Genomic DNA, 11,006 nt, shown 5'->3' on the forward strand with positions numbered 1-11,006 from the left:
CAAGAAAGACCTCCTATCGCTCTGGCGCGCTATCGCTCTCTGCGGTGGAGCACTCACACTCGTCTCTGGAGGTCAGCATAGGTGCGCGCGTATATTGAAATGAAACTGAAAATGCATTCAACCAGATCCAGCCAGCACAAGAAGCAGCGGCAGAGGAAAACACGAAAATTAAACTTAGCAAAAAGGTGCTCAAAGACTACCGTACCTTAGCCTGTAAGGTGTGTGCAGAAATGGAATAGACGAAGACGGACCAAAAGCCACCGGCTAGGTGGTGGTCACAGTCCGTAGTTCACAAAATTTTAACATTTCACATGATGATCAAAAAACAAAGTACGTGGGTGGCCTCCAAAAACGTGCCAGTACGCTGAACCACAAGAACTTTTTGGGACGAAAATGACACACTCGCGGATCGCGGATTGGGACTGGCGATGAAAAATGGATTTATTTTCAGAATCCTAACCAGAGCAAAAACAGCACGAGGGCGCCAGTCTGGGCGCCAACCGCCAATCAACTTCGGCTGCAAAACCAGATCGATTCGGCCGAAAACCGACAGATGTTGTGCTGTGCGCCTCGGTGGTACCAGAAAGGTGTGGTGTAGCACGAGCTCCTAAAACTTGGTGAAACCGTCAGCAGCGATCGCTACCGAGAACAAATGATCAGCTGGAACCATTCATTCATTGAAAAACTAACCGGAATGGGCCAGAAGATGCGCTTAGAGAATGCGCCTGGACAGAAACGGCAAAACTGCTTCAAGATACAATCAAAGTACTTGGCTGGGAGCTGCTACCGCACCAGCCAGCCGTATGTACCAGGCTTGGCCCTTTTCGATTATCATTCATTTTCATCGATTGGGGACACCCATTGGCTTCAATTTCTACGAGGAAATCGAAAATTGGAATGGGGGAGAAATGTATAGCCAGTGGTGGCACATATATTTTTTTTTTTTTTTTTACTCTTAAAGGACGGGCAGAGCCGTATTTATTAAATCTATACTTAAAGGCACATATCAGGTTGGGGAAAAAGTAATCGACGTTTTTCACAACAGCTGCTTTTTGTGATAGATATCTCGTGAAGTATCGATCGTACAGCTTCAAGTTTAGGCTCGTTTCAAAGCTGATACTTTACACTTAAAAAACTGCTTTCACTGTTTATTGTTTGTTCCATTCGTTTGTGCGTTGCAGGGTGTAAACAATGGAGGTCAACTAAGAGAAAATTCGGTACATTTTACAGTTTTTCTTAGAAAACGGTGTAAATTCAAGCTAGACCGCTGAAATTGTGCATGGTGTTTGTGGTGCCGATACTTTATAAGCTAGCTAGGTCAAATTTTGGTTTCGTTGACCCGTTTCAGCTATTTTTTTATGTTTAAGTTGCACCTCGCACAGGCAGACCCACCATCGAAAATGTCGATAAAATCACAGAAATAACCACAGTTCATCAGCAGTTTAGTAATCGGGGCATCAGCCAGGAGCTAAAGATTAACTATCAAACAGTTTTAAGCCATTTGCGCAAAGCTGGATCCACAAAGAAGCTCGATGTTTGGGCGCCACCATATTTACACCTAAAAACATGATGGCACGAATTTCCATCTGCGCAATTTTGGCCAAACGGAATGAAATCAAACCATTTCTTAAACGGATGGGTACTGGGGATGAGAAATGGGTCACTTACGACAATATGGTGTGAAATCGGTCGGGGTCTAAGCGTGGTAAAGCTGCTTAACCGGTGGCTAAACCAGGAAAAACGGCTAGGAAGGTTCTACTAGGTATATGGTGGGACTTGAAAGGAACTGTTTATTGTGAGTTACTTCCGTGTAGCCAAACACTAAATTCAGATCTCTACTGTCAATTACTGCACCGTTCGAAGCTAGCAATTGACCAGAAATTACCAGAATCGGCCAACGGAAGAGGTTTTGTGTTTCACCAGGACAACGAAATGTTACGCACGTCTTCAGTGACTCGCCAGAAAGTTCAGGAGCTTGGATGGAAAGTTTTAATGCATCCACCGTATAGTCCGGACCTTCCACTAAGCGATTGATACCCTTTTCACACATTACAAAATTTCTTGAGTGATGAAAAACTGAGATCAAAAAAGGATTGTGAAAATGGATTGCTCGAGTTTTTCGCCAATAACAACTAAGCCTTCTACAAAAGAGGCATTATGGAGGTATTTTTAAAAAGACAACAAATTTTTCAACAAAATGGTGCATATTTGACGCAAATCGGACCATTGGAACATCTTAAATAATGTTTTGAAGTTCACGCCAAAAACGTCGATTACTTTTTCCCCAACCTGATATTTTGAACGAAATAGTTTAAACAAAGAGTTTTCCTTCAAACAAATCCGGTTTCATAGTCGTGGTGGGACTGTATGGTGTGTGTGTCTCTTTGCGAAAGTCCTTCGAGCCGAAAGTGGTGAAGGTGAGTGCGTACGAGGGGTGCAATGCTCTGTAGGCGAGATACTTATGGTCGCAATTGCGGTGATACCCTTCTTGAGGCGCAATTATACGCCATAATTTCGACCAGCCCCCCGATCCCGATGATGGTGGAGGTGAGTCGGGGTGCGCCATTGTTATGCGCGACCATTTTCGTCATATTAGCCCTCCCCTTTCTTTCTCTCTCACCCAAGGAACTCGACGCTCGGAATCTCACAGTCCTATGGGATTCTGAGCGCTCCTGAGAGCTCCGTACACGTCGCGCGAAAAATCGATAGAAAACTCCATCACGACTCACACGCCCCGCCCAAGATAGGGGGTCTACTGCGTCATCGCTCTTCCGCCGTCTCGCCGTTCCGCGCCGAGCCCGCCGAGAAGGCCAGAGTGGCTGCGGAGTTTGCGTGAATGCGGACGTCCTCCGCGGCGGCGGTGGCGACGGTGGTTCCAGCGGTGGCGAGAAAGTGAAAGTTCACGCCAAAGTTCAAGGACATGTCTGGACTGTATACAGCATAGTCATGCCACCGACAGGCAACCACCGTCTGCCTTTCGCGCGCGCGCGCGCGCGCACCAAGCATCTCCCTTTCGAGAGTCCTTTATGGTTTTCTGGAGCGACGAGCCTTAAAGAACCCCTCCGTGGTGGTGACGTCTACGTAGTGGCGGGCGGGCGTTTGTGTGGCGATATTTCTCCAGCACGATACGCATCGTTAATCGGCTAGGGGCTCAAGCAGCAGCCCGCCAGCCTATGCCCCTTCAACCCCCTTCATCTCGCGCGGCTCGAAGCGGCGTAGTCCACCTCCATCTCAGCCCCGTTTTAGTCCGTCTCGTATTACGGCTTCCAGCTGAGAAAAATCGAACTCCCCGTTAAACGACCCGTCGCATCAGGAAAGTCCAGACCAGCGCAGTGTGTGTGTGCTTAGAATGTTGATGAAGTTATCGGTGCCGGCGGACTGTTTGTACTTTGGTGGTGAGCAAATATGGCACATTATAAAGGGTGGTCCATCTAGTGTTCGGATTCCGACGAAGGGGGCCTACGGGGGATGAGGTGAGATGTTAGAGAAAGAGAGAGACGCAGAGCGATAGCGAATTGGACTTCCCCAGCTATAGCAGCAGGATGTTTTGCATGTGTGAGCTGACGTGTGAGTCACTGGCCGGCCGGCGGCCATTCCGACAGCAACGCCGGAACTACGCCCCTACGCGGTGGACCCGGTTCTGGGTGCATTTTTCGCCCACTCGAGTCGGGAAACTCACTCGGGAATTGCAGTACGATTGCTCACCTTCGCGAGGTTCGCCAAATCGGAACGGGGAACGGGGCCTGGGGCATGCTTTGAGCGTGAGTCAGAGGGTTTTGACAGTGTGTCACTGCGTGACACGTGGCACCGGACCATCGCTTGGACCATCTGCACCAAACGCACTCACAACCACATGCACATACTCGCCATTCGTCGGCAGTCTGATTAGTAGTGGACAGATGGGATACAGGGCGAAGCCAGGGCAAACTATTCCGGTGTTGGCTTCAGTTATGCGACTGTGTGTTTTGGAGCACTAGTACGCGTTACCAGTGTTACCAGTACGCGTTACCTCGAATGATATAAACATCATAGACCCCCCAGGGATAGCAGGGTCTGTCATCGTGGACCGGACATCGTGTCCGCGGATACAGGAGTCGTAAAATTGTCGTTGACCGTCGTCGCAATGGTATTGCAATGCGCCATCCCATGTGGATGTCACCAGTCATCCCGGACCAGTAATCACCAGACTACTGCGCCCTGACTTGCGTTACGTCGTTTAGAAAACGGGGGTGATCATCTAACGCGGACCCGCGGAGCTCCGGACTCCGGAGCCCCCGGACGGGGAAAAACTCTCCCCCCTACGACCACAACGGTTCATGTCGCTTTGGTCTGCTTTTTTGAGGAGTGGGTTTATTGCCTCTCAGGTCGCTAAAACTGTTCCTGCCGCCTGCCGTTGGCGCGTCGTCGTCGGCGCGTTCTCGAAGATCAATCAGCGCACCCCTGACGCGCTGACGGGCCTGTTGTGGTGTTCCCGGCCAACCGAGGAGGGCGATATTGGATCGGTTGCCCCCGCGGCACGAAGCGAGTCGAGTCGCGGGGGTAACCCAGCGTCGGACCAAGGGTGGCCGACGGTCCCCGTTGGTCTACTTTTGGTGGGCCAAAAATAGAGCGCCACGCAACAAGCGCCAGTGCCATGGCCCCGGCTCCGTTCCCCGGGGCTGGATGGCCCGTCACGGACGCATTTAGCCCGCACACGGCACGGCACAGGTCTCGTTCGACTCGACTCGTCGCTCCTTTCGAAGCCGCAGGCGCAGGAACCAACACCACGGCAGTCGGTCGGCAAGTCGGTTAGTTAGACGCCTGGACGGATGGCGACGGGCTTGCGGGTCACGTAGTCCCTCGTAGCTGGGGTCCCGAATAGTCCCCCGGGAGGAACGGACGCGAAAATTCAACGACGCAACTCCTTTGGCAACGAGCTGTAAGCTGTCAGCAGCGCGGCAGCGGCTTTAATATCAGCGCCAGGCGCGCGCCAGGCCACGCCCTGCCAGCCGTACTGCGTTTACGACTTTTCTTCTTTTATCCAGCATCACACGCAGGGCCTCGCCTCGCAGTTCCTTCAATGCGCCGCGCCGATCGAGCGTCTTCGCGTCCAGTCCAGTCTGTTATCCCGCTCTATCGCTCGCCGCCCGTGTGCAGCCGTCGCCCCGTCGATGTCGCTGGTTCGCCCTTTCAAACGCCCGGGCCCGTTAAAAGATCCCATGATCCATAAATTCCGGTACGCTCAGACAAGCGTGTAACTACCTACTGCAGCAGCAGCATCTGCAGCAGCAACCGGAGCGGAAAAAACCCAAAAACCGACCGCGCCTGGCCTGGCCTGGCCGGCTACTTCCTGCAGCGTTTCCCCCTGATGGCTTCGGGTATCGCAGGCCCTTTCCGTGTGCCTTTTTCCCTGTTTATTCTAACGCAACTAACAAAGCAACCATACCAACCATTAACAGACAGAGGTTTTCAGGGGTCCCAAGACGACCCGGGCCGAAGCACACAGAGCACAGCAATAGGAACACCATAGGAACTAGGTCATTCGGATCTGCTCGTTTGCGCCCTCTTTCTTATCTTGCGACTCAGTAATCAGCAGCAGCACGGCAACACCCTCCGATAATCAGGCGATACTTCATCGACCATACCAGCAGGGACCCGGCGGGGGTTCGGCGCTCCGCCGTTTGCCGCCGGCCACCGGCGGGCAGAAACGAGATTGCGCTGAGCTGAAGGCTGAAGCACAGAAAGGAAGCATGTTTGGAAGTTCGAGCCACTGTTGCGAAAGGGAAATTAAAAGGTAATAAAACGGTCCCACATTTTTTCCACCAATTAATATATAATGGGAAATTTATTTATTCCGGAACGACCGGAACGACCTGCACCTACTTGCCTGGCACTAGCTAGCTCTGGCAGGTAGCTCTGTAACGAATGGCTACGCCTGGCTGACGGGGCAGCGATACGGGGGACCGGGCGCGGGTGGCCGGCGAGCGACGGAAACCGAGGCACCGATCAATTAAGATTGCGTAGTGCGCAGTTGCCACCGTAGCGTAGCGATAAAGGCGGCATTGAGGAACAACGCACTTCAGCTGCTTCGAAGGAACGGTTTCCGTTTCGTTTAAAGGTTAACTTTTGGTCCCTCTAATCTGAGTTGCCTCCGATGGTCTATGCGCCCGTACAGTGTTAAGTGAAACATTTGCAACCTATGCTCACTTCACACAACACAGTACACATTGGTACTGATTACATAACAAGCCAAATCGGGAACTGGAGTACACTTGTTTTCGGCGAGCAGACGATACGTTTTGGGGTGGTAAAGTAATCAGTTCAGTGCAGCAATGCTGCGTTCAACTAAACCAATAATCTAATCAGGACGTGCATGGCATTTCCACAAGGTTCGGATTGAACTGGTTGAACCAATCTAATTTACCAGCACTCTTGCACCCGATGCATACATTGCAAAAAAACGGACTGAAATTTTGTAACTGCTTACATCATCGACATCGGCTTGGCCGTGAATTGGAAAAGGAAAGGTTTCGAACACGAAAGCGGGCGCAATCGCGCGAAATGCGACAAGGGCTAGAGATAAGGTGTGCTATGAAGACAGATCATTTCCTGGGTAGGGTACTGTGAAGGCGAGTGTCACATTTCACGCTCTGCCCGGAAGCATGTGTGTTGCTTTACGTATCGTTTGCAAGGACCTTAATGATCGCGAGATGATGCACCACAACCGGAGACCGTTGGAGATCGTCCTTTAGACCGATCGTTGAAGACCGGTTGATGCTGCATTGTTCTCCCACTGCGATCAGTCGGAGGTAAAGCCAGGAAGAACCAAGTTCACACCACACACTCTTTAGCCTCTTGTTCTGGTTCAGAATCAGGGCGATAGACTCAAGTCTCATCTATGAGTGATGAGTCGACTCACAAAATCGACTTTATCCTTTCGAAAACGCTCTAAGTTGTTGCCGAGAAAGTGGTATTCGAATGTGGGACCCATTCCGTGTACACAGCTTTCTGAAACCCAATACTTCAAGTCAAAATATTGCTTACACTGCCCAATGAGATGCGATGCGGCTTCTACTCGACCGACCTTAACGACTTTAAGATGCGAAATTGCCATTGCCAAGATAGATACAATCGGAAAAGGCCAAGCCAGTCGTGGAGGACATTTGACCAAAAAGGGTTTTTCATAAAAATTCAAGAATCAACCTTTCAAATAAATGTCCAAGCATCGAAAAATATTAGGGCCATTTTTTATAACCAATTGTATAAAAGTGGCAGCTTGTGTGGCTCATCCTATACAATATATTGAAAGGTGTTCTGTTGCTTTATACCGAGACGCTGCACCGCTAAAGACGTCACTGCAGTGGTATGAAGATAACACAAATCTGAGTAACTGATCGGCTTTCTCAAGTCTTCGTATTTCAATGCAATCGAGAACTCATAGGAGATTATTAATTGCATAGTTTTTGGGGCTAAAAGTGTGCCCGCAATAAGGATAAATTGTTTTTCCAAATTTCAAAAGGCTTCATCGGCGAAGCGTCAACGTTTATTCCACTCTTGGAAGTTACCTGAGAGTTTTATTTTTAACTTCTGGTGTCGTCACTTTGCGTTGGTCGCTTACGAGGGTTTAGTGTAGCAATCCCAGCACGTACTGGTGCGGATGTCTCAAATTACGCTGCCGTGATGCTGTTGGGTGGTCTAAGTGGATGCTCTTCGCGACGCTGCGTTGAGTTTTGATGATCTCACTACGCCGCTACTGGTGATAAATCATGTTTGTACACAATACGTGGCCGCCTAACTGTGTATGTGTTGCTGAGGCTTCTTCTTCTTCTTCTCCTTCTACTTGTTCTTCTTCTTTCTTGGCCCTCTACCGTGATAAAGTGATAAACCACCGAGCGGCCTTGGCCTGCAGCAGAGACAATGTTGATCTCTATTGCTTACTGTAATATTGTGCTCTTACGGGCGGGGTTGTTGACCCCGCGCCAACCCCCGCTCTCGCATCGGTCTAGAAAATCAAGCTCACGGCTAGCTGCGTGTATTATGTATTACGTACGTACGTTCAACCATGTAAAATGTGGTTCCAATTTCATTTTTTTACGGAATAATTAACATGGTTGTTATCAAAGTTACAGAAATCGTCGATCTGTTCTGGTTTACTAGTTCAGTGAAAGATAATGTTGGGTTTTTTTTTTTGATTCTTGAAAAAGTAAGAGCAGTTACGGTGGAATGAGCGTCTATACACGCTGAAGGTTGGTTAGTGAATGATATCTTTTATTCATCGATGAGCGACATCTAAAGTCGATGTCTACTACTGTCGCCACAAACTCAATAAGCGAGCGTTTGGCCTTACGCGTCAAATCTATCTTAATCAAAGCAAAACAAGCATACATCAAAGCTAACCGCACTAAAAATAAGTTTGCACATACGGGGTTGCGGCATACGGCAAAGCGGGGTTGAACTGTGAGTCGAACATAAGTGATTTTATCAAAGTGACCAGTTCGTGATAGTTCTGAGATTGAACATATCGAACGCGTTGACGAGACCAGGTCGACCACAAAAGTCCTGGGAGGAGGTTGGTAAGCGTGGAAAAATGGAAAATTTATTAATAGATAAATACAGTTTGGAAGAAGTGATTGAATGGGCAACGAAAATGGAACGGCAATTCAGCATTTAAATGTTAATATATCTTTTGTGTCCCGTACCATCGCTTGTTACCGTGATACTGGTAGCGTAACCTGACGTCAAGAGAGTAGACGAAAAAAAAAAGCAACATCAGCAGAAATGATTCGAAAAGTGAAGAAGCGACTTGATCGAAATCCGTGTCGCAGTCGCCGAAAAATGGCTCGCGAGCTGAACATATCGCAGTATGCCATTCGGCAAATATTTAAAAATGAGCTATTGCTACTAAAGCTATTGAAGCTCCAAAAAGTACAAGATCTTACCGTATGCACCAAAAACAAGTTAGGCTCGAAAGAGCCAAAGACTTCGGCTTCGCTTGGCCGAAAGTGGTGAACTGCCGAATTTGGTTTTCTCCGATGAGAAACCATTCGTTATCCAGCAGTTTGTAAACAAACAAAATGATCGTGTTTACTTGCCGGAGAGGTCAGCTGAAAATTTACACCTTCGGTTGGTCACCAGAGCTCAAGCGCCGGCCATGGTGATGGTGTGGGCCGCCATAACAGCCGATGGTCGCTCTCCGCTCCGTATTAATCGACCGTGGCGTCAAAATAAATGCCGAATATTATCGCGAAAATATTCTGGAGGGTGTATTGAAGCCTTGGGCACGCAAACATTTCGGTCGCAGACCTTGGACATTCCAACAGGACTCAGCACCATCGCACTCAGCACGCGCCACCCAAGAATGGTTAAAAAATGAGATTCCTCGCTTCATTTCCACCGCACAATGGCAACCAAAATCTCCGGATGCCAATCCGTTGGACTATTGCGCCTGGGGTATTTTGGAAAGCAAGGTTGGAACTAAAAAATAGCAAACCATCGTTCACCTCAAGCAAGCGCTTCGCCGAGAATGGGACCAAATACCGCAGAGCCACTTTCGGGCAGCGTGTGACGGTTTCATTGGCCGTTTGAAGGCCATAACTCGTGCCAAAGGTGGCCAATTTGAATAAACTAATTTTTTTGCTAAAATTGTATGTTATTTCCGACATTTTTTGCTTTCAGTAAAAAAAAAATGTAAACAAAAACGAAAAAATATGGCATTTTACTTTGTTGCAGTTTGTGATCTCATCCTGTAGTTAGGAAGACGATAATATCGATATAAGTTGGGATGAAAAAATAAACTAAGTAATATTTCTTTGTATTTTTTCAATCATGAGCGATTTTTAGATATTATTTCATTTCATTCCTCATTCGACATTATGAATGTTCACTAAAACTTCCTAACTATGATTGATATAAAACCATATAAGTTCACCTGTACTATACAAATTCTACATAGTACGGTGCTAGGGTGATAGAAACGTTTATAATTTCAGTTCTCGCATACGTCTTTAAAACATGGACTCTCAATACAATGAGACTAGGAATAATTACGCGGCGCTCCTAGCCGCGTTCGAGCGAAACGTGCTCACACGGAAATTTGCCCCATATATGAGAGGAGGTACAACGAACGAGCCCTCACAATAGCGAACTGTACGCCCTGCACGATGAACTTACTACTGTGCAGCGTATGCGTCTCGCTAGAATTCGGTGGGCTGGGCATGTCAAAAGAATTTATGCAAATGAAATGAAAGCCGATCGTGAGTGATGGAAGCAATTTCTTGAATATACGTACCTAGAACCTAGGTTCTAGTAACGGATAGGAGGAAGCAGAACCATATACAAAGTTGCAGTTGTTTTGTCCGGGAAGTTGGGGAATAGATCCTGTCCAGGAATTTTACTTTCTTTTTGTCAGATTTGTCGATTCATGTACAAAAATAATTACCGTATTTTTCAATGTATAACGCGCACCTTTTTCCCAATTTTTTTAGCTCTAAAATCTCGATGCGCGTTATACAAGGGGAGTAAAAATTTTGTCTCCTCTAAACTTACAAATGTGCCCTTTTAGGTACATTTTTTATGGTATTATTGAATAAATTATGAAATGAAACATTTGTTAGGAATATAATTATCCATACAATATCGTTACATATAATATATACCTAAATTTGGGGGTAAAATTAGCAAACCGAAGGTTTGTGAAGTTGCCGAGTGGCTCATTAAGTCATGACAGGGAGTTAAAACAGAAGTTGTTGTGAAATCATTCAAAAAATGTGGCATCAGCAACGCTATGGATGGATATGAAGATGTCGCAATTTATGAGGACTCTTCAGAGAGTGACAATGAGGAGTACATTGAAGAGCAATTAGAGAATATCAATTTGTCAGACAGCAGTGAATCTGTGTTTGAAGATTATTACAAAATATAAAATACTATTCAGAAGCACTATTTTTTTGCAATGTATACGCATTTTATCTTTAGTCTACTTTAGAATATTGATAGAATATAGAATTTTTTTAGAATATTTAGAATAA

The sequence above is a fragment of the Anopheles cruzii genome, chromosome X (assembly GCF_943734635.1).
Source record: "Anopheles cruzii chromosome X, idAnoCruzAS_RS32_06, whole genome shotgun sequence".
NCBI classification, from domain to species: Eukaryota; Metazoa; Arthropoda; class Insecta; order Diptera; family Culicidae; genus Anopheles; species Anopheles cruzii.